The sequence below is a fragment of the Gracilinanus agilis genome, chromosome 2 (assembly GCF_016433145.1).
Source record: "Gracilinanus agilis isolate LMUSP501 chromosome 2, AgileGrace, whole genome shotgun sequence".
NCBI lineage: Eukaryota > Metazoa > Chordata > Mammalia > Didelphimorphia > Didelphidae > Gracilinanus > Gracilinanus agilis.
The window spans coordinates 592,595,966-592,602,646 of record NC_058131.1 but is presented as its reverse complement, the minus strand read 5'-3'; positions in this window follow the sequence as shown (position 1 = coordinate 592,602,646).

The following is a 6,681-nucleotide window of genomic DNA, read 5'->3' as shown; positions in this document are numbered from 1 at the left end:
GGGGGGGGGGGGGGGGGGGGGGGGGTTGAAGGGGAAAGGTGGAGCATGAATCATGTAACCATGTTAAAAATGAATATTAATAAATGTTAAAAAAATTAAAAAAAATTAATCATACTAACCTCATTCTAAGTTAGTTGGGGTATATGGAGTGTTCAAGGAGGACTAGTAACTCTAGTATAAGAGCTTATTGATCCCTTTTCAGGGCTGCTCATCTACCTTTGTTGTCTACTTCTTACTCAATCTCACCTGTGCCTACAAGAAGTTGTAGCATGGGGAATTCTGAGAAGATGGTGGTGTAGAAGCAGCAAGGCTCCTGACCTCCATAAAGCCCTTTACCACCAATCAAGGACAAAGGGCTTAAAGGGAACAGAAAACCAAATCTGACAACACGATAGAGCTGAGGAATCCTCTAGCTGAACTCAACTTAAAAGGTATGAGGGGTGGGGGTGGTAGAAGAGGAAAAAAAAGCTTGAATTCTTGGAACTCTCCAGTGGGAGGGGAAAGAAAGGAGGAATATCCCAGATCTTCTCCTCCACCTAATGTGCTGAGTCTCCAGGGGATCCTATAATCTCTGGGTGGGAGTGCCTCACTGGCAAAATCAAGGCTCTGATCTCAGACAGCTGGGAGGTTGCTAGGGGAGAAATCCAGAGAGGGTGAACATACCCTCCATCTTATGCTGCCCCTCCACTGGCTTTCTTTTGAGGTTTTGACCTCAGGTCACTCCAGGCAGTGCAGATCAACCACACCTGGGCTTAATCCTATAAATACAGAAGACAAGAAGTCTTCAGAGGGCAGGGAAGTTCCAACACCCCCCCATCCTCCACCCCCCACAAACCACAGTAAAAGAAGCCTAACTCACTTCTTTAGTTTTTACCACCAGCTGGGGAAAATCTGGACTCAGGTCCCACTAACCTAATTAATCAACAAAACAGAGAAGAAACCTTCCCAGGGCTGAATAGCCCAAACTCACAGATTGAAAAAAAAAAATGATCAGAGGATCAAGATTACAGCCAATTACATGGGAGAAAGAAGGAAAAAATATCAGTAAGCAACAGAAAAAGAAAACAGAAACCATAATCGACAGCTTCTATCCAGAAATTAAACAAATAGCAAGTGGATCAGAAGAAGATAAAGGGACACCAAGAAAAATATAGAAACTTCAGTGAAATGGACACAGGCTTTGAAAGAACTTAAAATTCAATTAACTCAAGAACTTAAAATTCAAATAACTCAAGAACTCAAAAAACAATCAACTGAGGCTGAATACAATTGGGAAAAGGAAATACATGATCTAAAACAAGAAAATAATGTCTTAAAAGCCCAAATTGACCAGCTGAAAAAGAAGTTGTAGCATGAGCAGTGGCCACATCCTGGCCCCATCTTGGCAGACAGATTACATAAACAAGGTTAATACAGGTCTCTGACCATTACATAAATTAGGAGGATGTCTTCTCCAAGTATATGAACTCTTCCCTTGGTGGAATGGGCAGATGAGAATATTTTGTCCTAATGGCAATGAAGGCAACTAAAGTAAGTATTATGGAGCATGTATAGCTTGGTAAGAAAGCAAAGATCATCCATTGCACTTAGGGCCATCATTATTCCTCTTGACTTGGTCTTGCCACTGATTTTGATGACTCTAGAAGAAAGGGTAGGACTGAAAATTTTGTGCAACTCTGCCTTGTTTAAATCAAATTTACAAGCAAGTCAAAATATTACCTGATGAGGTCATTGGCCTTCTTCAAAAATGAAGGATGAACAGCAACACTAGTCAGCCAATAAATATTTACTAATTGCCTTGTATTTTCTAGGACTAGCACAATATTCAGCAGAAAATTCTGCACTAAGATCCTTAATATTTGTTTCAGGACTAAAAGAATTAGAGGAATTGGGCCTGTTGTTTCTCTAATATAGGGAAATCTTGGATGAGGAAATTCCATCTTCCAGTATACCTTCTCTGCAACTTAGACAATTGTCTAGTACATTGAGAGTTTAAGTGGCTTGCACATGATTAGTGAGTTGGCAATATGTGTTATATTGCTGACTTAAACCCAAATCTTCCTGAGTTTGAGATGAGCTTTTTTTTTTCCCCACTAAGTCATGTTGCTTCTGGTACAAATAAATGATCTCTGAGGACACTAGATCCAGCTCTTTTAAGCTAAGAGTAAAGTTCTTTCATTGATATTCACATTATTTGCCAAATGGACTATTGTCCTTATAGGAAATTTTTGATTAATCTTTTTTCCTGGTGTTAGAAAAATAATCTCTTACTATGTTTCCAGATTCTTTTCTTCTAATCTCAGTAAGTATCCTTGAGTTATATCAATTTTTCCTCTTCATGCTTTTCTGTGATTCCTTGCTTTTAGCACATTTCTAGTGGTTTTGTAATGCACTCTGTCCCCATTGGACTGAAATCCCCTTTGTTCTTCTCTTAGTTTTTCTCTACAATGTCTTCCAAAGGACTCAGTGTCATCCCTCACCCTGATAACTAGTTCAACTGACTCCTAGGGGTTAAATCCCCCTATTAGGAATCACCACATTTCCAGGGTTTGTTAGTAATTCACTTCAAACAGGTATGTAAAGAATATTTAAAATAAATCTTCATTTAATCCAGCTGCATTTAATTAAAGTTCATTTTTCCTGGTTTCAGATAGGCTGACCACCTCTGAAATTACCATACATTTTGGCGTATGAATGTTTTTACCACAGAAGGTCTGTACAAACCTGTAAGGTAAAGGGAATAGCTACCTTGGAATTTGTTATTTTTGATTCCATATCTTAGTTTAACCCATCCTCTATGGCTCTTTTCACTACTTCATATTCCTTTCCCTATTAGAGCATAGAGCTCTCAGAGTGAAACCACATGCCAAATAGCAACCTGAAGCTTTCCATTTCTCTAGATTTTGCCCAGAAAGTTTCCTTGCACTAAATTCTTCTTTTTGGAGGAGTTAATTCCCAGAATCAATTCCTCTGAGTTGTTTCTTACTTTAAAAATTATTTTTAAGCTGATTATTTAATTCAATTTGTTGTTTTATCCTCAAGAAAAAAAATTCAATCACTTCAATATCTCCTTATGACATAGATGAGATGACCCTGAGTCCCTAAAAGTTATGTTAATGGAACCCAATCTCTGGCAGGTTTTAGCAAGCCAGAAAGGCTTTGAGTATGAGGTTGGCAAGAGACTAAGTCTTTTCTCCAAGGACCACCCTAGCTAAATATGGAGCAGTTCATCATTGGAATGCTAGCCACTAGGTGATGATTTCTTTGACCATAGCAACCCATTAAACAGAAACAAATACAAAACAACCTTCAGTTCTCCACAGCACCATTTCAATTCTGTAGGAAAAGTGGGGAAAAGTAGAGCAGAGGAGACAAAGAATTACATGATTCTTTGAGCATATATAGACATTGATTTTATTGTGGGAACCCTTAGTATGTGGCCTTTATCTAAAAAGCCAAAGAGTCTATGATTCCATATCCTACTGAAGGAAATGAGCTTCATCTATAGTTATATTATTTGTCTAAATGTAAAGGAATGTATAAAAAACCTCCAACTAAATGGAAGAACAAATCATAGATTGTATTCAGGTAAATGAAGAAGCCATTAGACTTTGTTTCATTGATCTTCCAAAGGTAACAAGAAATATTCTGAGACCCTTGGTAAAGCCAATTAATCTTGTAGTACTCATAATAAACAAATGAAAATACACAATGATGAAGATAATTACAGTTTAGAGGTCAACATCTTTATAGAAGATAAAGTAATGAAGTGCTATGAAGAGCTTGACAAGGTTCTCAAAGCTAAATTAACATATGTTTTTGATGTTCAAGTACTTCAATGCAAAATGAGGAACAAAGGAGGAAAATCATATTGGAAAATATAATTCAAGGTCTTCTTCAAGAAGATGGTCTAGGGTAGGAATGCTTTACGATTTTGTATTGTGGATTCATCTGACCCTCTGGGAAAACCTATGGACCTCTTCTCAGGATGATGCTTTTAATATGTAAACTGAAAGAAAAAGTATTACAAAAGAAAAAAAAAGTAAGTTGAATAGTTATCAATTAAAAAACTAGCTTATGAAACCCAGGTTAAGAACTCTTGATCTAGCGATTCAGACATATATGACAAACACTGAACAACTTTACAAAAATAAAAAAAAACATAAAATACTCACAATTTGATAATAGGATCCAACCATTCTGGAGACAATTTGTAATTATGCCCAAAGGGCTATAAAAGAATGCATATCCTTTGATCTAGTAATACCCCTACTAGATCTGTATCCCAAAGAGATAAAGCAATTAGGAAATGACCTATTTGTACAAAAATATTTATAGCTGCTCTCTTTGTGGTGGTAAAGAATTGGAAACTAAAGGGATGCCCCTCAGTTGGGGAATGACTGAACAAATTGTGGCATATGATGGTGATGGAATACTATTGTGCTATAAGGAATGATGAATAGGATGATTTCAGAAAGCTGGAAAAACCTACATGAATTGATACAGAGTGAAATGAGCAGAATCAGAAAAATATTTTACACAGTAACAGCAATATTGTAGAGTGATCAAATGTGATCTACTTTGATACTGTCATATTCAAGCTCTGGGAGTTGAGAATCACACCTTGATTGACAGTTGATGACAGTTGGAGATTTCGGAATGTTCGCAGAGGCCGTGAGAGAAAAAAAATAAAGGTAGTTGGCCAGAGAGGATATAAATACCCTGAGAGACTTCTGAGAAAGGCCTTTTTTAATTTGGGGACTCTTGGCTTTTGCTTTAAGAGCTTTGACCTGAAATCCTTGACTAAACATTAACCTGATCTTGGACATTGATTGACCTGTGGGGTCTGACCGCGAATCCTCTGATTCTCTCTGAATTCCCCCTAGATATTTAGGCATTTAAACCATCTCTAGATATTTAAGTATTCCAGGCGGGGGGGGTGGGGTGGAGGAAATGGGAAGTGGGTAGGAGAAGAAGAAGAGGGTGGTAAGGGTGGAATATTCCTGAAGGTTGTAGGACTGGCATAACAACTAGCGGTAAGAAGCTGAGAGAGATATCATCAATATTTGTGTCATCAAAAGAGATTGCTTACTCTGGTTTGGCGGTGGCCAGGCCGAGCCAGAGAAGGCAAAGAACAAGAGCCCAGCATTGCTGAACAGCCTACAGTCCTGAGGGATTAGTGTCATAGCTTTTAGTGACAGGGTCTCCTAGCCCCAATCCGTTCCTGATCATTCCTTTCCCTTGTTAACAACATAGATAAATTTATTAAGTATCTGCCTGGAGTAGTTATTCGATAACCACTCTGGGGAGGGAGTCAGATGAATGTTATCCAAGGCTAATAGAGCCCAATACTAATAATCAATCAAAACCAGGTGGGACCTGAAAGGGTCACTCATCCACTGACCTTTAGGGATCCTGCCTGGACAGTGTTATAAAAAAGGGCAGTTATTATAACATCCAGCTGAGTGGCAAAACACAGGTGTCCTTCCACCAGCCATCAAGGGAATCAAGTCACAGCTTCGTCAGATTAATAACAATAATATAATAACTAACCTATTAGAGGTATATGAGATACCATCTAAATCTTTTATTTTTTATAACAATACTAAAAACAATACAATGATCCAGAACAATTATGAGGGACTTATGAAAAAGAATGCCATCCACCTCCAGAGAGAGAACTGTTGGAGTAAGAATGCAAGTGAAAGCATATGATTTATCAATTGTTTATTTCAGCATAAGTTTTAGGGTTTTATTTTTATAAGATTATTTACTTATAAAAATGAATAATATGTAAACATGTTTTGCATTATAATACATATATAACCCAAAATGAATTGCTTTCCAGTTCTGGGAGTGTGGAAGGAAGAAAGGAGGGAGATAATTTGGATTATATAACTTCAGAAAACTCATGAATAAGTTTATGAAAAAAATTGATGTAGAGAATTCTGAGGAGTATCACCTCACCAAAGAGTGAAAAGCATTCAAGAAAATGATACGGTATAGTTAGACAAATTCCTGGCGTTAGACTCAGAGGACTTAGGTGGAAATTCTGGTACTCCTCCTGACTGGCTATATGACCATTAGCAAATTAACTTGAAGTTCTCTAAATATTAGATCTTTAATGAACAAATGAGAAGATTGCATTGAACTAAATATTTTTTGTAGGTCTCTTCCAGGTCTTTATCTGTTATTCTATAGCTAGGCATGAAAACTAAGACAGCAAGATCATTTGAAATGAAACAGAATAAAGGAAAAAAATAGAACCTAAATAATTCAAGTTTTAATGTGAGTAGGTGGAGAGACATTTAAGAAAATGAATTTGAAAAGAGCAGCTGGACCTGACCAAATATACATTAAAAAATCTGTGAAAAACACTACAATTTGCATGGCCCAGGGGGACTGTTTTTTTTTTCAAGATGTTTCAGTGAGTGAAATGCCAGTAGAAAGGAAAATATAGTATACTTATAAAAACATGTAATCCACAATGCAGCAATCGCTGACACATGTCTATTTTCTTATCTCTATAAAACTTTATAAGATGGAGTATGCTCTCCTGCTAGCTTCTTAAACATTTGAGAGGGGAATAGGCAAATTTTTTAGCTAATTTTCTAAAACAAGTTATTAGAGTGCCACACAGCAGGTTCTAAGTGGATAGAAGGCTAAATCTGCAGCTATGAA